At 29.8% G+C, this 25,988-nt stretch overlaps 1 protein-coding gene across 2 annotated transcripts in view; it reads left to right on the forward strand.

Moving 5' to 3' along the window:
• Positions 1 to 25,988, forward strand: part of LOC122504988 — a 47,550-nt gene that overhangs the window by 8,427 nt on the left and 13,135 nt on the right. Inside the window, exon 1 of one of the 2 annotated variants that reach the window (XM_043616378.1) lies at positions 18,966 to 19,398. The exons of the other annotated variant lie outside the window; for it this stretch is intronic. The gene's annotated coding sequence lies outside the window, so the exon portion shown is untranslated. Of the gene's footprint in view, positions 1 to 18,965; positions 19,399 to 25,988 lie in introns of those variants that run through there. 2 annotated transcript variants of the gene reach the window in all.

The raw sequence follows: 25,988 nt of genomic DNA on the forward strand, positions 1-25,988 counted from the left end.
TTTTTTTCGGTGATTTTTTCCCTGTTTATTTTCACGCTTTAGGGAAACGTTGAAATTCTTCGAATTGATGAAGTAAAATATTGACACGAATTATATCAGTGATGATAAGAAATTCTAACCTCAGCATGAGAGATAACGTTTGTGGAAAGTGACATTACTCGCGAGGCAATCACCTCGACAAGAGTCACTGGAAATCAGATCAGATTGCATTAAAGCTATATATGCATATCTTTTAATCCTGGAATAGTGATTAGCGAGTTTTTTTGTATTTATAAAGCAATTTTTTGCTTTGGAAAAAATAAGAGCTCTTTTTTTTTGTTTATACAAAAAGGGGAATATTATAAATGGAAATTTGATTTTAGAAAAATGCAACCCTCGGTTTAATATTAAATGCCCAGGTAATAATCAGCTTAGCATCGAGATTGAATTACAGAGTTGGTTTTTGAATCGTAAGGCAGTTAAAATCGATCGATCCAATGGAATAATTGCGATCGTGTCTATATAATTCGAAGACATAAAGGCGCAGACGAATTGCAACTCGGAGGATAACCGCCGGTGGGCAGAAATCAGTAAAATAATAAAAAGGATAGAAATAAGGAATGGTTTTACCGCCGCTCTCTCTCTCTCTGCGCGAGATTACCGACTGAGAGAGGAAGATCCTTCTGAGAAGCAGCTGCTCATACTCTCTGCTCTTTCTCTCGATGGGCCGCTAGACGAAAATAAAAGAGTTGTCTGGATTGAGGAATTAATTTAACTTTTTTTTTTTTTTGAACGACTGAAAGCACGAGGGCGCCTTGTTGCTTCTTTATGTCCTTCCTTGGAATTAAACATGTCCAAAAAGAGGCCCTTCGAAAAGAGGGGAGGCAATCAACGTCGTAATTAGTAGTCCCGTCGTGAAAGTCGATCGAATCACAATCCACTCTTCTCTCAACGATCAAGATCGACTCATGCGGAATCTCTTTTTCATGAAGAATTTATTTGAGAAACTTGTCGATTTTCTAGTCACTAATTTTTCGCCAATTAAGGTTCATAGTTTTGTTGTTTAGGAAGTTGTTTTTAGTAGAGAAATTAGGAATCGATGTTTTCATTTTTTTCAGGCTTCGTACTCATCTACTAAAACCTTTTTTTTACGATTTGCTAATATTTGGATACTTTTTTCTCAGAATATCAAATTGAGACAAAAAATGAAGCAAAAATGTTGCTTCGCAACACTTTTGATTCGTTTTTTGTCTCAATTTGATATCCTTAGAACAACTATGTTCCATTTTGGGACACTAAAAGCTACTATTTTTTATTGTTAATTGCGAATTTGCATTGCTTCAAATCCGCTAATAGTTGGAATAAGAAAATTATCAATAATTCTCAAAAATTTCAATAGAATTCTTACAAAAAATTCAACTATTTTCAAAAATGTTTCGAAATTCAATTATTTTCAATATCTACAATTTTAATAAAAAATTTCTTAAATTCAATTATTTAAAAAGAATTTAATAAAATTCTTTTCCAACAGTCAATTATTATCATCGGTAATAAAATTTTCATAAGAATTCAATTATTTAAAACTCAGTTTTCATAAAATACAATTATTTTTAAAAATTGTAATACAATTCGTTGTAAAATTCAATTATTTTCATAACTAATAATTCTAATTCGCTGAATTCCAATTATTTTTAATATAATTTGAAAATAATTTTTCGAAAAATGCAATTATTTATAAAAATCTTATTAAAATTCTTCAAAGGAATTCAATTATTTAAAACTTTTGGAAATTCAATTATTTTCCATATACAATTTTAATAAAAAATTTCTCAAAGAATTCAATAATTTAGAAAGAAATTTATAAAATTCTTTGCAAACATTCAATTATTTTCATCAATAATAAAATTTTCATAAAAATTCAATTATTTATAACACAATTTTCATAAAAAAATTCAATGATTTTTATGAATATAGTAAAATTCGTCTCAGGAATTAAATTATTAAAAAAATTTAAAATAAAATTCTTTGCAGAAATTCAATTATTTTTATGAATGATAAAATTCTTCTCGCAGGAATTCAATTATTTTTATAAATAATAAAATTCTTCTCAGAAATTAAATTAATTTTAAAAAATTTAATAAAATTCTTTGCAGAAATTCAATTATTTTTATGAATAACAAAAATTTCAAAAAAAATTCAATTATTTATAACACAATTTTCATAAAATTCAATTATTTTTACGAATAATAAAATTCTTCTCAGAAATTCAATTATTTTTATGAATAATGAAATTCTTCAAAGGAATTCAATTATTTAAAACACAATTTTTATAAAATTCAATTATATTTTTATAAATAATAAAATTTTTGTTAGGAATTCAATTGTTTTGAAAAATTTCAATTGAATTCTTAAAAAAAATTCATTTATTTTTATAAATAATAAAATTCTTCTCAGAAATTAAATTATTTTTAAAAATTTTAATAATATTCGTTGCAAAATTCAATTATTTTCACAACTAATAAAATTCATTCGCAGAATAAATTGTAATTATTTTTAATAAGACTTTTAAAAATAATTTCTCGACAAATGCAATTATTTTTAAAAGTCTTATTAAAACTCTTCAAAGGAATTCAATTATTTAAAACACAATTTTCATAAAATTCAATTATTTTCATAAGTAACAAAATTCTTTTCAGAAATTCAATTATTTTAAAAAAATGTAATACAAATCGTTGCAAAAATTCAATTATTTTCACAAAAGTAATAAAACTCATTCGCAGAATTTCAATTATTTTTAATATAATTTGAAATAAATTTCTCGTAAAATGCAATTATTCTTAAAAATTTTATTAAAATTCTTCAAAGTAATTGTATTATTAAAAAAAAATCTTGATATAATTTGTTTATTAGAATTTAATAATTATTTTCCATACATTTTTAATTGAATTTCTTGAAAAAATTGAATTATTTAAAAAAAATGTTAAAACCTTCTTCGTAGAAATTTTATTAATTTCAAAAATTTGTCGAAATTCAATTATTTTCCATATTTAGTATATTTTAATGAAATTTCTTAAAAGAATTCAATTATTTAAAAAAAAAATTTAATGCAAATCGTCGCAAGAATTCAATTATTTTATAAAATTTTGATAAAGTTCTTTATAATAATTCAATTTGATAAAATATTCAATTACTTATTAAATTCATTATTTTCCTATTTAGATAATTGAATTCTCGTGAAACCTTCTAATAAGAATGGATTTAAAATTGAATTTCAGTTATAAAATTTGAAATATTAATATATTAGAAAATATTTTAATATTAGAAGCACTGCAGTGTAAATTTTTATAAGTAATTAAATTTCAAAAAATTAAATTTTGTAAGCACTGCAGTGTAAATTTTTATAAGTAATTAAATTTCAAAAAATTAAATTTTGTTTAAATCGCAATTTATTTAAATGGCAATACAGCTTATAAGTTAAGTTCGATTAAAGATCATACATTCCACACTAATAAATATTTTCCTTCAATCATTCCAATTTTTTTCTCACATAAATATCCCACGTGGGCAATAAATACTTTTACTAATTACATTTAACCATTAACCGGCATAATTCAACGAAACAAATTAAAATTGAATCAAACCGAATAAAAAGAAATTAAATTTTTTTTATCTCATTGTTGTATGGAATAATAGCTTTACAGTGAATGTGCGCAAAGCTTTAAGCATTGAAAACGTGACTAAGCTCTCGTACATTGAATTTGAGGGAAAAAAGGAAAATCTAATTAAACGCGAATCATCGATTCAATGAAGCGTAAATTTAACACATCGCACTCTTGTAACCAATTGTATTTTTCTAAATTGTACTATTTACAAAAGAACCTATAAAACTGAAATCAAAAAATTTCCATCGAAAAGTTTTCATGATTCAATTTAATTCTATTTGACAATTTCCAATTTCAAAGTTTAATTTCTAATAATCATTAACTTAAATAATGAAGCAAATTGGAAATCAGCAAGTCAAATCATAGTAAGGAATATTTGAGTTAATTTAAAATTTTTTTTTTTTAAACAAATTAAATTCTTTCTTTTTGTATATAAACAATTCTTGGAATAACAAGTAACATTGCATAGATTTACTGCATAAAATTAGGTTAGCGTTGGTATTATATTATATATCTTGGTAGATGCACATCTAGCGTGTTAAACAAGTTCCACCACAGTTGCATAATCACTATATAAACTGCTGGTAGGTTTGTATGTATATGTACACCTGAGATTACGTCGGAGTTAGTTTGCGCTATCTATTGTGAAATTAAAGTGGTTTTCAGCGAAGCGCTTATTATTCAAATCGAATAAGATCGTTATCGGTATTTTTTTTTTTTTCGTTAGTGTGTGTATGCTTCTGTCCCAAACAATACGAATTATATGGGAAGGAGAAAAATTCACCATGATAATTATACATTTGTTGCGGGGAAGATAAAGAGGAAACGGCCTGAATCAATTAGTCCTGGTTTGCATAATACTACTTCTATTTCTGTGTTTAATAATGAAAATAATCATATGAAATTAAAGCTTGATTATTAGTGATGATGTTTCATTTATTTTCAAATTGCATGTAATTAGAACAATTTCCTGATTGGATTATTTTTAAATTAAAAATCAAAATAATTTTTTTATACTCAGTTCTTCTAGACAAAAAGCGAATTAAAATTGTTCCTTCGCAATACTTTTGATTTGTTTTTTGTCTTAATTTGATTTCCTCAGCGGAACTGTGCTATGTATAACTGAAAATTCGAGTTTAAATTATTGAATAGAGTATAATTTTGTAATTTTGACTTTTCGGAGTATGTAAAAAGTATAGTTGAGATGGTAGACTTGAGACATTGTTATTAGGAGGGAGCGTCAATTCTCGACACCCTTCTTTTCTTGTCTTTTGTGTGCAGCTTTTAATAACGACGAATACTCATTCCACCGTAGAAAGTATAGTTTTGAGAGGAAAGGTCTGGGACCTCTTATATTTTAGGTCGTGTGTTTCACGAAGCCAAGTTCTTCGCCACGCCTATGAACCACAATCTCGCACCCAGGGAGTGTGTGGTATGTATGTTAGTATATTTCCAGGAATCACATATGTGATCGTTTCCACGCGTGTGAGTTTACCACCCTTTTCCTATTCCCGCGAGAGTAGAAAGAAAGAGTGAGAGAGGGCCTGGCATTCCCCTCTCTTATACATATACTGTAAGAGCAACTTTTTTTCCAAGAACTTAAACCTCCTGCTCCTGCAACCCTCCCAAAAATTTTGTTCTCGAACTATATGTTGAAGCCGTTGCTCTTCCTTCTTTCTTTCTCCTCTCTTTTTCTCAAACAACCATACGTTCGAGAACACGACCCACACGGCCGAGCCAACTGGCTCACCCTGCGGCTCTTGGTTCCCTGCTAAATTGCTATACTATATGTATGTTAGAATTCTTCGGATCTTTGGAGCACTCTTCTTCTCGATTCTCACATATATACAGGCACTCGTCTCAAGTCTAGACTCTAGGGTTTGACTTGTCGGTTTTCGGTCGATTGGCCAGGTGTTCAGATTATACGATACTCGAGGCACTTCTCCAGGAATGCAATTTTAATAACACTCGATGATAAAAGAAAAAGGAAAGAAATCCTCTAGGCGATTCTAATTCAAGAGAATCGAAATTTTTTCTTATTATTTAAATTAACTTTACTGTAAGATTTATACAAGGGGGTTGTACACGGAGAGACCCACATTCGTAAAAATTACTAAAAACGGTTGCAATGACCGGAAATAAGGGGACTTTTAGCATAATGTACTACAGAATTAGATAAATTTACAAAAGAAATAGATAAATTTGCTACATTGAAATAGCAAGTTTTAATATTTTGTGTAAGAGTTGTAAATGTAGCGAAAATTGATTATAGTTTTCTCTAATTTAATTAGACAAAATCTGACAAATGAAAACATTTTCCACTAAAATCTTCTATCCACTGTAGTAATTTTTGGTGAGCAAGTGTGGCTAGCGAGTGCAGTCATATGGCGCCTGTATTTCTATTGGTTGCTAACCTCGTCAATCTCCGTAAATGAGCCGATGCCTTCCGATCATTGACAGTGACTATGTTTCGCGTATGTAAAATAAATTTGGATATTATCTACAATAATTAAATATAAAGTGAAACGTAGGTCGTTCGGTATCTCAGAAATTGACCATTATAAATTAATAAATTTTGCATTTATTCCTGTCCCAAGAAGTATGTCTTATAATAAGTTGTTAAAAGTAAACTGCTTTCTCGTAAGTGCTGTAAATTTTCATCATTCAATATATAAGGAAACAAAGATGTATACTTTCAGTGAAATTCGTTGTCGTGCGTGCAGTTGTGTATTAGTGTATTAATTAACCGCGTCTATACATATAAGTGAAATAAACATGTGTGTGTCTTCAAATATTTATCCAACAACAAATATATAAGTGTGTGAGTGTGTGTGTCTGTGTATGTAAAAATCCTTCCAGTTTACCTCCACTAGTCAAGAATTGACGGGAAACCGGCGACAAAAATCCGTATTTTTTCTTTTCACTCTTTCTTTCTGCATTTACAACGACTATAGTAATTTTACGTGCACAATACTTCTGAGTTTACTACAGTTGTTTGGAACTATTGGACGAAATAGTAAGAAACTTTGCTAATTTGGTGAACATTTGTCGGGATTAGTGACTTAGTGTAGAAAATAGTAAAAAATACAAAAAGTCCCCTTATTTCCGGTGGTTGCAATGTGAATATAGTAAATTCTAGTGTGATTTTATACAAAAATTAGTAATCTCGGTCTCTCCGTGTAGGATAATCTGATTACTACCAATCTCTGAAAATTGGAGGATTTGTTTTTTACTTGTTAAACATTTTTTATCAACAACTGTTAAAAATTTCTGGCGTGAAGTTGGAAGAACTTTTATGCACCGCTAACTTTAAAGAGCATAATTTAAATTTAAAGTCCATTGAACTAGGACACTTCTTTTTTGCAGTGAAAGAAGTTAATTTTTCAGAAATGAAATCACCGGATTAGAGTGCATCGGATGAAAATTATCACAAATGAGCATGCTTCTAATAAAAGACTTGTTCATTTGAATAAACTACTTCCTGAAACTCTAGTTTGTCTACATTAGTAAATTATTCATCTAGTGAATACATCAGCTGTGTTTTTTTTCATCTTCTTCGCCTGACAAGTTTTTTACTGTCAGTATAGATTTACGAGGGTCATTCCAATAGCATCTGTGGTCAGAGATCTAATCAGTCACTGGCTTTCACTTCTTTATCTTGTAAAAACTGTTGTACTATATTGGCTTGTCATTTATGCGAGCATTTATGTAACATGTAATTATAACACCTGGGTGTTAATCATGTGTTTCATTTCTAAAAATAAAGTACTCCAAATATAGTAAGGACATGATAACCTCGAGTGCAAAACCCTGAAAATTTATAACTTTATATACTCTCTGCTGTGGTAAATCCTTGTCATAAAAGCATTTTACATTCTCATTTTTTTTTCTTCTCCAATATTATATGAGATTACACAAGCAGCTGATGAACAATGATAAAACCGTTATATTGTCATAACTGATAAAAAGTCTTTTTATACTTTTTTATGAAGGAGTTTTTTAGAGAAGAAAAAAAGAGGAATATTTAGGATTTTTTATAAATAGTGGCGCCAAAGTTGTTCTCCTTTGTGAATTTAATAATCTCTTCCACGAAAGTTTGTTCTGCGAGTAAGTAAATTATACGAGAGTTGTCGAGCGTCTCGGTCGTGCACCCATGTACAGTGATGTCTTTGGGAATATACTCTACAGGTGGTTCGTTTATATATACGCGACTCGTGATGTAAAGTTCTCGAGAATTTGTTTTTGTAGATGATTCCAGGTATATTGAGCATTTTGTGGAATCACTTTTGATAATTTAGTAAAGCGCAGGGAGTTGAAAAAAAAACAATAAGTGACTTGCAAAAACTCAGGATTATTTTATTTATGTAAAAAATTGAAATTAGATAAAATTAACTATTTAATTAGAATTTCAGTCTGTCGGAGTAAATCGCACGTTTAGGAAGTTGTATTTCCTTTTTTTTCCCGAAAAATGTTCGAAAACGATTTCTCCCCAACGGGAAGTTGCCAATGTTAACGATTGGTTCAATAATGGGCCATGCTTGGCGAACTCCGTTCCATTATTGGAACATTAATGGCAACCATCATTGGACCACCAATGGTTTAAACTTGGGATGATCACGCTACTGCCAATGATCGGTAGCCAAGCATCGGGCCAATATTAGTTGCCAAGGAATTGCCAAGGAAACAAAATCGATTTTCAAAAGCTTGATTTTTTATTGGCAGCCAACAAAAAACCAAGGTTTTAAAAATTGGTTTTTTTTAATTATTAATTAAAATTTATTTTTTAAAAATATATTTTTCAAAAATTTATTTTTTAAAAATATATATTTTTTTAAATTAATAGAACATATTAATTTAATTTGTCACCTCTGGTAAAACAAAGATGAAAGACTGATAAATTCCCTCACTTTATATCTTACAGTGGAGGGATAACTGTGAATGTCTTTGCGAGAGAGGAGCAGGTACTTATATAGAGCCAGTGAAACAGGTCACAAGCGAGAAAAAATCACTAGCATGCACTCTGGCGGCGCTTGTCGGAACTGTTTTCTGGCGCGCATGCATATCCTGACGTTATCGACACAGCGCTTGGCAACCAACGTTGCGCCACTTCCGACAAGCGCCGCCAGAGTGCATGCTAGTGATTTCTTCTCGCTTGTGACCTGTTTCACTGGCTCTATATAAGTACCTGCTCCTCTCTCGCAAAGACATTCACAGTTATCCCTCCACTGTAAGATATAAAGTGAGGGAATTTATCAGTCTTTCATCTTTGTTTTACCAGAGGTGACAAATTAAATTAATATGTTCTATTAATTTAAAAAAATATATATTTTTGAAAAATATATTTTTTTAAAATTAATTTTTGAAAAATATATTTTTTGAAAATAAATTTTAATTAATAATTAAAAAAAATCAATTTTCAAAACCTTGGTTTTTTGTTGGCTGCCAATAAAAAATCAAGCTTTTAAAAATCGATTTTGTTTTCTTGGCAATTCCTTGGCAACTAATATTGGCCCGATGCTTGGCTACCGATCATTGGCAGTAGCGTGATCATCCCAAGTTTAAACCATTGGTGGTCCAATGATGGTTGCCATTAATGTTCCAATAATGGAACGGAGTTCGCCAAGCATGGCCCATTATTGAACCAATCGTTTACTTCCCATTGGGTCATCATCGTAAATTCGATACACACTCACACATTCACACACATAGAGGGGTTTGCCAAATAATCGGAAACGCCCCTGGTTATAATTTATATACGTGAAGTCTGCGGGGTTGTTTTTTTTTTGGTATTCTTGTAACAGCCGCTCTCTGCGCTCGATTCTTGGTGTATATAATCGAATTTCCCCGAAATGGATGCATTCCATTTTCAGCGTACCTATTTAGAACTCGTGAAGGTAAGGCTTCATGCATGCGCTTGTATATAAAAGTTATAAGTCACGTGCGTAGGCGTGGGCCTCAGGTATAAATGTAATTTATATCTTCTTATCCATGTGAAGGCATGGAAAACGTTTTTTGAGTACAGAGCATCTTAGGCGCACCCCTTTTTTATATATACTACACATGCATCAACCGAAGTGTTGTGGTGGTAACCGAGTAAAATTTCTCGTTAACGTGTAAATTGAGAACGCTCTTGCAAGCAGTTATTTTCACGGAGGTGTTATCGCCATTTGTTATTCGTTTTTGCAGATCGATTATATTCACAACCGGTAGGATGTAATTTCAAAATGATTAACATCGTTTAGATTCTTTTTTTTGTTGAGATAAATTGATTAAAAAATTGTTTAATGTTTATCACTATTTTAATAACAGGGTTGCCATGCTATCTGGAAAACCTGAAAATGTCAGGGAATTTTATTAAAATTGAATTGAATTTTAAAAAGGTTTCAAATTGTAATCTTTGAATTGTTGAATTTTTCATACTTTGAACTGAAAATTGCGCAAATTTTATTAATTTAAAGAAGAATTTTGGTTAAAACTTGAGGCTCCGAATCTTAAAAGGGCGCTTTTACCATTTAAAATCAATGCTGAAAGTGCTCTTTTAAGATCCGGAACAGTTCTGGAAAACAGTAATTGAATTGAAGTGATGTAATTTTAAATAAGTTACAGTAACAATATTCTTATAATATAAAATAATTATTTTAGCAGTCGGTCATTTTTAATTGTTATAAAACATGAAGAAATCGATCACTCCGAGTCTTCGACTCGGAGCAATCGGTTTCTTCATGTTTTATAACAATTTTTTATCCTGGAAAAGTCAGGGAATTTGAAATGAGCAAAAGCGTGGCTACCCTGTTAATAGTTTGAAATTTTACGATATTTTTGTTGCTTATCGCAAATGGGAATCGTTTTAAATTTTTTCTGTCTGTACGCCCTTTTTAACATTGTTGAATATAAAATTCTTTGAAATTCAGAATCTATATTCACACTAAGAATGACTTTTATAGTGATTGAGACCCAGGGGACTGCCTTTTCTGATTATCATATCGACCCCTTTCTCCATAACACCAAAGACTCGTTTCAGCCTCGACCATTTTAAACAATATTTATTAGTCTGATATTGAAAATGAGTCAAAATTCTCAGAAATTGCTAATAGTATATTGCACGAATGAGTGGATGTAATAATTGCGAAAAAGCGGATCAAAATCCGTAGGTGTTTTATATACAAGAAACAATATTTACCAACTTGTATATAAGAAATAAGATAAAATGAACCGTGTCGGATACTCGGATTAATGGTATTACCAAGAATGTGAAATGAAACAGTGATTTAGTAATCATGAAGTGGAGGAAAAAAAATTGTAGGATAGAATCAACTCTAAGATATATGGCAAACGTGTAATTTTCTTATAGGTTTTTTTTTAGTTAGTATTTTTAGTCCCCCTTTTTTGAGTATGTATTAAAATTTTAAATTTAAGCGTTTATGATTTGACAGGGTAAAAAGCTTGTCATCTGCCTTTTGTCTTTAATCAGGTAAATAGACCCATCCTAAGTTTCTAGGAAAATCTTCTTTCTTAAAACCTTTTTCGGATGGTCTGTGTATAATATTTCCAATCTTTCTTCTTCCTTTCACTCGCATTTTTATTTTTGCCTTCCTCTATATATGAGGGGTGCAATTTTGAATTTTAGACGATATTATAAGAGGATGGACGAAGGAGAGAGCTTTTACGTCCTCTGGACAATGACTGTTGGCCTGTTCCGTTATATTAGGGACACAATGCGTTTCTTTGTGTGTCGTCGACATTAGGCTTGTGGGGACGAATTCGCAGAATTGAGGAGAGCCTCCTTGCGGAAATCAACCTTTCCCGTGATTACTCCGTGTTTGAAAAACCTGAGGTCCAAGAAGCGATGTCTGAGAAACGGGTGGTTTGCAAACTTGAAAAAAAAAGAAGATGGAGAAAAAAATTAAAAGATACGTCGATGGGCAAATTGACAGGATGTAAAGAAAGGTGGGGCTTTTGACGATTGTCGTGTCTGTCCCACATGATACTTTTTTTTCCAAGAATGTAATAATATGTAATCAAAATACGATGCTTGGTAATTACACTCGCTATATCTGTTGAATTCATTCTAATCACATCAAGTCATTATTCATTTCGTATGTCGGATTTAAATATTACAAGTGGTCATTATTCTTTCAACTCTGCTTTAACCCCGTCATATTCTCAGAAATATATTGCTGAAACTTTTATATAGCAATACATTATCTATACACTATGCAATTACACTCGAATGATAGGTGCATATTGTACCTGATTTATTTCCCATCGAGACACATGATATTTTTTTTATCGCTTTTTATTAATCTTTTGTTGTTTTTTTTTCGAATGAGTAAAAATAATAATAAATCGTGGTTGTGGAATTTTTTGCTTCCTGAGAGAAATTTAAAAATTTCCATATGTTGAGGATAAATTGAAAAGTATTTCTTTGGTGAAATGGATTAGAATTTTTTGAGTTGCATAAACAGTGAATGAAGTAAAGAACAAATATTAATACTAAGAATCTTTGACATTGATACTTTCCTTAATCACACATACACTTTATACTTCCGACGTTGGCGTAATGGTGCGATGTCGTTTACGCGTGTATTATTCGCATTTGGAGGGGAATAACCGAGGCAATTGTGTATTAATAACATTACGTGGAATCGAGACATGCCACCTTCCAGTTAAATTACATTTTAGTTTTAAAACGGTTCCAAATTGTTTGTCATCATATTTTTTCTTTTTGCTTCAGTTTATCTAAATTTTCAGATTTCATTATTACATTCGCCTTTGAATATTAAAACAGCATCTTATCAGATTTTTCACACACCTTGACTTTCCTCCATACATTCAGTTTACAATTCAGTTTTTATATATGCAAATTAAAAACCGATTCCATCAAAAATAGAAATCCTTTTTTTTAACCTCATTCCATATTTCGCAAGCAAATTGGCAAAATATGAAACTCATTTCCTTGATGTAGACAAATTGTCTTTTCTTATTTCGCTCTCTCTCTCTCTGTACAATAATTTTTGTTGGACGCGCTTATATAAAACGTAACGGATGTACGTGATTGATTAAATCGCTTCCGGCCTACGGCTACTGTCTTACGAAAACCTGTCAGCCATGATCTTAAGATTTATTACTGTCAGAAACAAACGTAATTGCACGTTATATTTTTTTATTACTTCTCGGAAATATAAATAAATTACCTTCTTTCAATATATATTTTCGGGATATATTTTTTAATGTCATTTAAATTAATTCTTATAATACAATATCTGTTCAAATAGAGTTCGAGTCCAAGAATATAAGTTAATTTCTTTATAATATTTGTCAATTGGTTAATATAACAGAATTAGCGGAAATGATTATTTGTATTAGATACATATGTTAAGAGTATAAAAATTGTTTCGTTAAAAAATGATTTGGATCAAAGAAAAACATTACTAAAATAATGTCAGTCGATGATAACCTTAAATATGGAAGATTAAACAATTCTGGAAATTTTGATAGATACGTGTTTTTTAATAATTGCGAGATTAAATTGGAGAGCTATTAATTACTCATTTAGAGCACGTGTGGAATGTAGTGATACAAATTGAAGAATTAGAGATAAATTTTTACTTTTATTTATTCTTGTTTTTGGGTTGAGATAAAATTAATTGCATTAGATTTTTATAATACCGTTGACAGTCATGAAGTTCGAATGAGATATTTTGGCAATTTTATTCAATTCTATTATGGATTTTTGTCGAATTCTGAACCTTGAAAAAATTTAAAATAAGATTAAGGGGATGTCAAAGTCGATGCGATTTTCCCATTGAAGCTCAATGCAAAAATCCAATCGACTTTGACATCCCCTTAAAGATTTGTTAAAGATTCGTTAAAATTAAAAAAGTATAACAAACCTATAAACCCCGAAAAGCAGTTGCATAAAATTCTGTATGAAGATGCTAATATCAAGAATGCAAGAACCAGACCAATGAACTTTATCTGGGAATTTTATAACCACAAGTATAATAAATGTTTTCTAAATAACTTATAAATTCGAACACCCAGCATGAATTCAGTGGGAGTGTCCACATATTTACCAAAGAAAATCACAGTAGTAAAAACATATATATCCGAAAAAGATATCCGTTTTTTATACAGTTACACCTTCTTCTATTCTGAAAATTATTTTCAGTACCTGCTCTTATACACAATTATCTTGAATCATAAAATGATATTTCTATTTGGTGGGCATTATCATGTTTGCCCCACAACCTTTTTTTTCTCCAAAGTTATAAATTTTCCCCAAAGTACATATATACAAATCTCTAGAAAACTTTTTCAAATTTTATTATAATACACCGTGGAGAAAGTAAGGTTTTATTTTTTCGAAGAAAATGATTTTTTTTTTTCGGTCAATATTCAATATTGACCTTCACCAAGATATTCTGAGAATAATGCTGTGTCCGCAGTTTTAAAACGAAACCTATATTCCCGGAAGAGAATATATATTGTATACACCTGGACAATTTCTTGTCTCTCTCTCTCTTTTTTTGCAAAAATTTTTCAGAGAACACGGAAGAGCGAATAAACGTGTAGTTTTAGTTTCCTGGAGCATGTAACATGTCCTATGCAACGTGCAATAGGGTAATGTGTAGGAAGTTGTGTGTTCAAGTCTCGTGTCGTACAAATCCCATAAGTGCAATTCAGAAAGAATCACATCTGCACGTGTGGGTTGCTGCAGGGGTCATACATTCCCGGTTCTCGATTGAAAAAAGAATCTTCCTTAACGATGATGCGGGAGAACTGTATATATAGATATAGATATATGATGGTCACGGCATATGTTGAACAGCGAACACCTGGTCATGAGTCATAGATAGAACGACACAATGAGTCTTACACCTAGCATATATGTCCGTACGATTCATGTACATCAACAGAATTTCAGTTCAGCAGAATCTTGCGATTTTATACCGAGATAGACTTTATATACAAGATTAGGTTACCCTCTGGCTCTATTCACAAAAAGTAAGTTCGTTGTTAAACTATTTCACGCAGTTCTTTACTTTTTCCATGAAAATATTTTTAGCAAATATTTATACTAAAGTTTGTAGTTCGTCATTAATAAGGATTGCCACGCATTGCTCTTTTCAAATTCCCTGACTTTTCCATGTTTTCCAGGTTAAAATTGTCTCTTTAATTAAATTTCTGCCTACTCAGAATATTCTTATTTTCTGAGGTCAATTTTCACCCCCATTTTGAAACACTACAAATTTCTTTTTTTTTCTGAAAAAATAAAGGATTTGGTTTTAGTTTATGGTACAAGGTATTATATATACGTGGTTTGCTATATATATATATGAAATTTTTATCTTTTAGATCTTGTATAGAAATTTGAACCGCATTGTTGTGAGGCTTTAATAATTTCACCTGGTCCAATAGAGAATTGCTCTCTCTTTCTCTCTCTTTCTTATATTCACCTGTCTTCTGATGGAAAGCTGTTCTTATGCAGTCACGCTTATCTTCTTCCTTGAAATTGTTATTTAAGCATTTTTTTTTCAAGTATATGCATAGCAAAGTTCTTTTGACATTTCTATCAATATAATTTTAATGCGTTCTTGTTCCAATTTTCCATATACAATGATAGTGCATTATCTACGGTACATATTTGTCGAACTCTCCTCAAATATTGGTTCTCATTCAATCAGCTTTTAATACATATTCTTGGAAATTTTTAGTTTTTGTGTGTTGACTATAAATAACGTGAAAGACTTTCGATCTTTATTTTTGGGCCATTTTATTTTATTTTTTTCTATAATTTAGAATTTTATTTTTTGTTTGAATAGTTTTTTTGTAATTCTGATAAATTGAAGATAGTGTGGATGTCAACGAACTTTGTTATGAACCTAAAACTTAGTAATTGTTTGATTCTTTTCGATTTAGGGGAAAAAATGTATTTTGTCGCTCAGCATCGATATAGTATTTCTGCAGATTTCAAATTGAGACGAAAAAACGAATCAAATAATAAATAATTTTAAAATTATTGTTGAAATGTGGGTGGTAACTGGGACATCCACTTCTTAGGTTTAAGATAGATCAAGATTTTCTTGAATCAAAAATTTTTTGTACCGTGATATAAGAATTTATTTTAGTTGCGCTTCGTAAGACTGCGGCTGGTACTTTTGTTATTATATTTCAAGTGTGATTAATAATATTTCAAGGGATTCATATCGGATCTGAAATTCGATACGAGACGACATTCCAGCATCATGTCAAGGTTTCCTTCTCAAAGATTCGTGATCTAGACACGCCTGTCTCGTGTTTCCTTTTGAAAGATGGCTGTCGAGATGGCGATGGCGTAAATGCATGAGAGTGAAGAATGAAAGGGCTGGATTAAAAAAAGCAGTGACACCTTTAAAAATTTCTATTTCAACCTTTAGTTTAGATGTACTCGAACAATATTCTTTTCATTACTTGTTGCGATGTAAATATTCTTCTAAAAAATCAATTTGTCATACAAAATTGTTATCCATAGTACAATTTACAATCTCATGAATAATTTAATTTCTCAATTTGTTCGAGTCATTTTTCAAACAAATGCTATTGATAATGTTGAGAAATGAAATTGTGTCAAATGTTTTGTAATTCGGTGAAAAGTCATCGTCTCTTTCCATGAAATGTGGAAGTACGGAGTTTGAGGGGTAAAAAAAGGAAGGACAGATGTTGTTTGAATATCCGGTAAACATGAAACTCTCTCGTGGACCAAAACTAACACCTGGATCCTCCCGGATGAAAGTCACTTTCCGAGTATCTCTCGATTTCTTCGAAAATAGAAATTCGAGATGTCCATTTTCGAGGATTCTTGCAACTTCAGGGAATAGTGTAATCATGAAGGGTTTAACAAGCTCCAAAGAGAGAGAAGGACTATTTTCATCTACTTTTCGTCCCCTTTTCGTCTGCTCTCGGATTCTTTCTTCGAAGAGTTAAGTACTATGGTTTCTCGGAACCTTAGAAATCTTCTTTATGAGCTTTTTACCTTATTATCCAATCTTTATTTTGACGAGAGAGAGAGAGAGAGAGAGAGCGCAACATACACGAAATTAATATTTCACATCTCTTGAAACATATTTCCTAAATCAATATTTTTTATTGCAAGAGATTTTTCTTACTTACTTACTTAGATTTTGTAATACTAAACTTTTATCTATTCAGCAAGAATCGAACTTATGTGCATAACTGCATATCAAACTATTTTCGATTTTATTATTAAAACAAAAATTTTATATCCTGAGAACCTATTTCGATTTTTATTTCATTTCATTTTTTGATCAAGAAATTTTTTTTTAAGTTTTTTTTAATGATGAAATTATAAACATTAATACTTGTTTTAAAAAGAGAAAACATTTATTTGTTTTATGAAATTTATAATTTTCTATTCCACTTTCCAAGAATTTCATGATAATTTTCATTTCCTAAGAATAAATTTAACGAATTCTCACAATTGTCATTAATTGTAAATTAATATTATGAGAATGATGTAAATAAAAAATTCATTCTTTCCTCGTTAAGAATTTCGCGGAATAAATCACAGTAATTATTATTGAAATGATCAAATCAAAAAAACATCATTATTTCATTATCGTTTAGTATTTATGTATTAGTATGTCGTAAAATATAATCAAATGAGTTCCGTTATAAAATTATTGCAGCTTGTCTTATATACTTTAAATATGAATAGCTAATGACATTTCTCGAAGGATATTAAATAATTATGAGTTTCCAATATGGGGGTCAATCACAATTTATTCTTAGAATTATATTGTCTATATAAAATTTATATTTTCTTATTTTTTAATATTAGTTTCTTTTGAAATTTCATTTACCTATTACTACATTCATTTGCTTGATTGCATATGTAATTTTTTTTTTCTTACAATTATGTCATTGTTAAAATAATTCCAAGTAATTGTACATTTTTTTAATGTAAAAAAAATTCAAAAGAATAAGTTTCTATTTTTAACAAGGAAAAAATTGTTCCTATTGTTGGAGGTTTTGTGACATAAGGAGAGATACTTTTTTTATATTGTTAACCCTCAAAGTGACGTAACTCAAGTTTTAATATTTTATTCAAATTACTTGGTTTTATGCTTTTTTTCTATTTTATGGAAATTGTGAATATTTTTCTCATTTTAATTTTAGTTCTTAAAATAATTTTCAAATTGTTGATTAACAAGGAAAGAATGATTTCATCAAAAATATTTATATTTATGAAATACTGCATTCGATTTACTATTTTATTTTTATTATTATTTTATCTCCCTAAAAATTTGAACGTTCAAGTGAACGACGATTTTTTCCTATTTCGTTAAAATTTAAATTTTGTCCAAAAATATATTTTATTGTTAATTTAAAAACTTAATTCCTTTCTATAAATGCTGGATTTATTTTTTTTTTAAATTTTATTTTTAGTAATTTTTGAGTATATTTAAATATAAAAAAAATTTCACTTATTTGAACGTCCAAAATTTCAGAAAAAATTTATTTTTTGGAAATATTATTATTTAAGTTTTTAATTTAATATGATATAATAATATTAATAAAAAAAAAATTTTCCTGAAATCCTAGATGTTCAAATAAGTGAAATTTTCTTTCTATTTGAAATATATTCAAAAATTACTAACAAAAATTCAAAACAAAATAAATTCAACATTTATAGAAATGAATTAATTTTTTAAATTAACAATAAAATATTTTTTGACAAAATTCAAATTTTAAGAAAATATGAAAATAAATCGTCGTTCACTTGAACGTTCAAATTTTTAAGGAGATAAATAATGAAAGTAAAATAGAAAAAAAATAATATTATTATTATTTAATAAATAATATATAAAAATCAACAATGAAAATAATAATATTATCTTACGGGCATTTGAACCATTATGATGTTACAATTTGTACAAAACGTTTGTTCTAAAACTGTGACGTCATAACGGTTCAAATTCACTTAATAATAATAACATTATTTTAATAATAATAGTGAATAGGTAATACAGTTTTAATAATAAAATAAAAATTATAGTAAATTATATTTTTAATTTAATCAAAACATTAAAAAATAATCGAAAATAATTTTTTCACAATAATGTTAATTGTTTTTACTTTTTAGTGATAATTTCTTGTAATTACAATTAAAATATTGCATCGTGCCCCCCCCCCCTCCCTCTAGGTTTCTATGATTTCCCCCACCACTGTCGCTCTCTCCTCCCACGATCCCTCGTGCTTTTTCCCCCCTCCAAGCGTCACGTGCAGCAATAGATTCATTCACTCTCGAGGCAAGCCGTCAGTTTGCGTCAGTCGATTGCAGTCGATGGACAACGTCTAATTTTGTGTGTGTAGTTTTTTTAATTTAAAAAATCATTTTTGACATTCGAAAATGTGGATTTATATGTGAAAATAGTGTTGAATTATTCTTCATGAAAAAAAAACTTTTTTCTAATTTTCACCATTTTGGATAAAGTTTAATAAAATTAAATATTTTTTTCTCTTTTTTGACAAATTAAAATCTCATTTAGTAAAAAGTGAATTTTTTCAATTGAAAATTCAATTGAATTTAAAAGAGAAATCCGTTATTTATTTTTTCAAAGAACATTTGTGGAACTTGAATACACTTTCTCTTCAGAGAGAGATTGTAACATTGTGATACATTATATAGTTTGGATTAAAGCCAATCATCGTCTGAGAAACTATTTGCCAGCGTGAAAAAGACGCTTTCATAGAGGTAAGAGCGTCTTGTTAACTGAAAATAAACTCTGAATTTCCCTAAAAAAAAAAATTTTTGGCACACATAATGTAAAAATAAGTAGAAATGTTTGTCTAGTGCGAAAAGTTTTTTTTTTTTGACCTTACACAAAACTGTTGAAACCTCCCGAGAAAATCTGTTTCTTGGAAGTCTGAAATTGTCGGAACCAGGTCCCTTTTTTCTATTCTCGACGGTCTCTGACCACTTTTATTTCTAATTTTACGTGGAAACTTTTTTTCTTCCCACAAAAATGCGGAGAAATAATTAAAAAATTTGTCTCCATTGTAAGAAGAAATTTTTTTTATGACCGATTTGTAAGAGTCGAGACGAAGTCAATTAAAATTGTAAAAAGGTGTGATTAATAGTAAACGATTGTTCCTTGTATATATATGTGTTTTTTTCAAGGACTATTATTTCTAAACCGGAAATTGAGATGTTTTACAAGCCTCAATGCATTTCCGTAATACGAGGCTTGTTCGATTGACCGGATATGTCTAATGCTCGTTACATGCACGTGCACCAAATGCTTATTATTTTCAAAGCTTCTATTTACATTGATTTATGTTGAAAAATCCTTAAAGCCAATGTGAATCGATTTATTAAAGAAGAAAAAAAAAGTGCCTCTTTACTTTGAAAATATTGCATAATTGTTTCCTAGAAACTTTCCAATTCTGATTTTTTTTCCTTTGCAAGTGTATTTTCTCTTAGCTTCCATATACGATTTTCAGAAATGTTCAATATTTATCAAAAGAATAGTTATTTATATATGCAATTTTCTATTGCACCTCGATTATATTGCGTTACTCGTTTCGATAATGGAATTTTATTATATTTTTGGATAAAAAAGAATAGTGATGATTGAAATTTGAAATTTGTTTTCTTAGGTCATTACTCTGTATAAATTTAAATTAGCAAGATTTCATATGTTCATGGCAATAATTATTTTTGTTTGCTTTAAATTTAAATTTTCTTTTTAATTTGATTTTAATTTAATTGTTTGAAAATTTTCTCTTTAATTCAATTTTAATTTAATTCTTTTTAAATTTTCCCTTTATTTAGTTAGTTAATAGAAATTTAACTGATGAATTGGTGAATTTTCAGTAATTGAGAGTACATCTTCACTAATTATAATTAGTGACATATTTATCGCCTCTCTGAATTTGAATTAGTGCCAATTATTCCACTAATTAACAATAGTAAGATTTTTTTTTGTATTATTAGACATGTTTCATTAAAACTTTAGTAAAAAAAGGTATTAAAACTACTAAACAAAAGTATTTAAAATTGTAAACAAATAATTAAATATTGTAGTCTCTAAATTTCAATCAGTTTCTGACTTTTTGCTTTTGAATTAGTCAATTTTACTAATAAATTAGTAGAAAATTACAGTTTTTCTGAGGATATCAAATTGAGACATAAAAAACGATCAAAATTGTTGTGATGCAACAATTTTGATACTTTTTTGTCTCAATTTGATATCCTTGGAAACACTGTGGTTTATTAGTGAAAAATCAGTTGTTTTTAACTGATAATCATTTATGTTCTACTGTCAATCAGTTATTTTTAACTAATCAGTAGAAATATTGCTATTTGAATCAGTGACTTTATTTTTTACTTCCAAAAAATCTGTTACTTTGAACTGATTTAAATTGAGAGAGATGATGATGTTCTGAACGTTTAAAGAAACGAATTTTTTTGAATTTTGGTACAAAATATTAATTTGCACATTAGGAAACAAATTCTTTATTTGAAAATTGTTAAATTTTTTTAATTTCTCATTAAAATACTTCCAATAAATGGGAAAATATCGAAAGGCGAAATGTTTTGGTTCATATTTCAAAACTTAAGGAAGTCTTAAAGTACTTACAGCTGAAACGTGTTTTTTCTAAAAATTCAACACATTTTTGGGTTTAAAATAATAATAAGTCGATTTTAGGTCTTAAAATCAGTTTTCTAAACAGAAATTTAGTCAATCTTTGGACTAATGTAAGATATTCGATCCAAAATCAGGTTTAAAACAAGACCTATTTTTTACAGTGCTGAATTATGTCAGTGTGAAATTTTCACTGATGAAATTTTGAGTCAGATTTAGAGTGTCAGGATGTTTAGTTTTTAAAAAACCGGAACTAGGTCATTGAAATACGGATTGAATAAATATATTCTCGATACAATATTTGATGTGACATATTTTTGATCAGGAGGACTGTGTTCATGGGCCGATTGATAGTGAGAAAAGATACTTTCTCTCATAGTTTTTCTCGATAGATTCTCTTTTTGTTTATAGCCTCCTTCATCATTTTCTCTCTTGGAAAATGAAACAGCTATGCGAGATTCCCTGAAGACTCCCACTCGCGTCTGGAGTTGTATTACCAAGAAAAAGCTCTCTCTCTTCCATCTTCTTCCCTCTGCATTCCTGTGTTACGTTTGTGAGAGATGGACACTCGTACCAGTTGCGAGAGTGAGAGAGTTTCTCTCTCTCTCTCTCTCTCTCTCTCTCTCTCTCTCTCTCTCTCCATGACGTTTCTTGAGGATAATAATTGTTGTCGAGAAGTCGAAGCCAGGTAGCACCGGGGACTAAGTCCCTCTTTTCACAGTCTTTTCAGTCTCATGGTCAAATACAATTTTTGTCCCAATGGACCTCCTCATACTTGAGTTCCAATTTTGTACAGTCAGGTGCACGAGGCTTCCCAAAGATGGCAGGAAACAATCCTCATCTCGAGAGAAGAGAGAGAAAGAATATTTCAATCGGACCTTCCACGAATTTTTATTTATCTCATCTTCTGCCTCTCTAAACTCAAATTTAGTGGAATTATTCAATTCTCTTTTCTTTTTTTGTATTCCTCTTTGGGACTGGAGAGAGATATTATTTATGACTCATTTCAAAGTAGAGAGAAAGATTATTTCTCGAAACGAAAATTCGCATTAGGTATTAGTGTGTGGCGAAAAAAATTTTATTTTTTTTTTCAAGGAAGAAAAATGCAATTCAAATAATACTTGTCGACGAACCATGTGCGACAAAAAAAAATCACTTGTGCTTCGTGGAAGGAAAAGAATAAAATGATAATGTATAAGAGGCCAATGTCATTGGAACGTTTACGTATTTTTAAATAAAAAAAAGAGAAAAATAAAACTAGCACTCGATGAAAAAATTGTATTTGTATTCACGGAAATGAGCTTTTGTTATAAGGACACGTGCCATGGCCAATGTCGTAAAAATTTCACGATTAGGGAGAAATGTTTGTTTCAAGTCAGAGATTTATTCGTACGATACATCACTTTTGCGAATTTCAGGAAATGTTTTTTTCCCCAAGCAAAAAATGGCTGGGTTTTAGTCCTTCTCCTAAATTTTTGGTAACGGATTTGTTCTAAAACTGTGACGACTTAACAGTTTCAAATTCCCTTAAGGAAAATATAGGTCCGATTTCACCAACTCCGATTAAAAGTTAATCAATGATTAAATCCTTAACCAACCAATCATAAAAGGTTAAACTGACATTAATTGATTAACTTTTAATCGGAATTGGTTGAAACTGGCCCTTAATGTTCCTTAATGTTTCTTAAGGGAATTTGAACTATTTTAAGTTGTAGAGTATTAGTTAGATAAAACAGTTTTAGTTTGTTATCTTAATTATTTCGAATAAACTCTTGACATATTTTGATTAATAAACTCTTGACATATTTTGATTTGATGTTTGCTATTTTAAGCGAAGGTTTGAGTATACTTTTAGTGTATCATCACTAGTTTTCTTTCTCTAACGACTTTTTCCTCTTTCTTTCTCGTTTTTTTTATCTTTCTTTTACGTTTCTTGTTTGCGATTTTGATATGAAAGAGCGGAACTGTCATAGAGAATAGGCGAGCCATTATCGAGGTCGTAAAAACATCTGATTTAAATGCCTCGTTGATTTTACAACGCATGCGAATGGCAAAGACGGCGTAACGGTGATTTATCGCGAGAAGTGCAAAATCGCAGGCTTGTCTAACGAATAACAAATACGCTCGATTGCCATCGCGAAACGACGACTGCAGTAGCAGCAGCTTTGAATTTTCGGAATCTTGAATTCCATTTCGAGTGAAAACGCTCGAGTTCCACGTAAATTACTTACTTCCCTTTACTTTTGTATTATTTCTATTCCCCTCTTTTTGTTTCTGACCCCAATATATCGAAACTTTCTTCTTCTTCTTCTATTGATACCACTATTGAATTTTCCGTAATTTTTCTCTTTATTCGACAGGGGACTTAGGAAGAAAGAAATATTTATTCTGTCATCAGTTTGACAACTTGATTTAGAGTTCGTTTTTTTAAGATCTTTTTTCGATCTTTTTTTGATTTTTTTTTTTTGATCATTTTTTTTTACTGCTTTGGTTTTGTCTGATTGGAGAGTGAGAGAGGCTCTTAAATTTAAAAGAGAGGTCTTTGCGCTTGAGAGGTTTAATTTTAATTTCTTCATTAGGGAGCGTAGAGTTTTTGTTGAGTTGAAAGCAGCTGACAAGTGATGAATTCGCGGAAGAGACAATTTTTGAATTTAGATAATTTTTTTTTATTCGGCTGATAAATAACATATGTATTTTATTTATGCTGTGATGACTATAACAGTAAATAGTTGAGAGAGACAGAGAGAAAGAGAGATAACTTTTGAAACTCATCATTTTTAAAAGATTGGTCTCACGTCAATTTCTTATCTGTGTATGGAAAAATTAAGATTTCGGATTATTTCTATCCCACCTAAAGATGATAGCGTGAATTTTTTACTTTATTCTCGGAAATGAGAGACCAATATAATCGAATATTATCGATCATTTCTCGGAGAATATTAATGTGCTGATTTGAATTCTTAATCGGCATGTAAGTTCGACAGAAGTCGTAATCACTGACCTAAGGAACATAAAATGACTTGTTTGTGTTTGAATTAATTAGTAATTTAAATCTAATTTCAAATTAAAGTGGAGAGTTTATAACTCAAATTTTGGGAAAAGTTAACTAATAGTGTTATTATTTTTAGTCAGAGTAAATTTAATTTCTAGAAATTTTAATTGTTCGCTGTATTTTATCACATTGGAGGTGATGTGTTTGCTGATATAAATATATATATAATTCGCAGTACAGGATTATAATTATGTTTATGTGTATAATTAAGTCTAAAGTAGTCGCATGAAAAGAATTAGTAGTAATTGTTTTGAGTAGAATTTTAAAAGCTTATTACTCGATTCACAGGAGGTGCGCTTTGTGCAGGCGACATTTACGAGAAAAAGAAGGAATTCTGTAAACAGTGTTCTGTAGAATTACAAGGAACGACACTTGTTGCTCCAGTAACTACATTTCCTAAGAGTTATACATAAAAACAGTTCTTTTGAAAATGAGACTGACAATGGATCACTTAAAAAAAATACGGCCGAAGTTTGTGTTTCACGGTAGACGATAATTTTTCCTCTTAATGGAATTTTGATTTCCTGCTTCATTGTTAAAATTGGGTTATAATGTATTGTTTTTCTGCAGATATCAAATTGAGACAAAGAAAGAATCAAAAGTGTTGCGAAGCAACATTTTGATTCGTTTTTTGTCTCAATTTGATATCTGCAGAAAAGTTATGTTTTATAATTCAAAGCTGAGTTGATGAGCAAACTGATCTTAGAAGTTGAAAAGTTTGTTCTAGTTTTTTAGTCGTATTATTTGATTAATAGTATTTGATAATAGTATAATTTTCGTATTGATAAAGAATGACGATATTTGATAAACAAAGAATTTCCCAATGAAGAATTCATTTAGATTTCGAAATCTTTTATTAGAACCATTCAAAAACACTTGTCTAAATATATTCGGTTTAACTACTTTTCAACAAATTGAATATTCCACTTTTTTATCTTGACAATTTCTGGAAAAGAAAACCTTATTGAGAATGTTAAAAAGTTCTGCTAAAAGTCTTAAAAAGTTGGAGTCGTATCTATTTTTTTTTAAACTATATAATTTAGTTTACATGACTTTTTTTTCAATAACTTCTCAGAAAATAGCATTTCCTTCCTAATGACAACACTTTTGTCACTGAAACGTTATAAAACTTTTTTTCCAAGAGCTATAGATTCTTTTAGAGAATAGAGATATAGATCTTTTTTTATATTATTATACAACTTGAAAAAGTTCATAGAAGTTGCGAATTCTTTGTCAACCGATGTAATTACTATTTTTTTGTATATATGATTAATTTTTTTAAAGACTTATATTAATGGTTGAGGTCTTATGAAAGTTTTATAAAGTTCCTCGAAGTGTACGTATATACGAGTTCTTACAATTTTTCAAGTCTATAATAAAATTCCTGTCGAGACGTGCATTTATATCTATTTTTATGCTAGAAAAACAGTCGGTGTGTGTGTGGAAAAAAAGAAGTCTTCTTGGAAAAGGTGAGAAAAAAATTCTCTGAGAGGAAATTTTTTGGTTGAATATACAAAGCAGCAAAAAAAGGTTCGGCACTCGCTACCAAATTATTGTTAACGGCAGGTGCACGCAAGAGGGTTCGGTCCCTCGAAGCAGCCGGCTTTCGAACTTGAAAAATAATTAACGTATGGTCAATTTTTC

Source organism: Leptopilina heterotoma, unplaced genomic scaffold, assembly GCF_015476425.1.
Source record: "Leptopilina heterotoma isolate Lh14 unplaced genomic scaffold, ASM1547642v1 Lhet_329, whole genome shotgun sequence".
Lineage (NCBI taxonomy): Eukaryota > Metazoa > Arthropoda > Insecta > Hymenoptera > Figitidae > Leptopilina > Leptopilina heterotoma.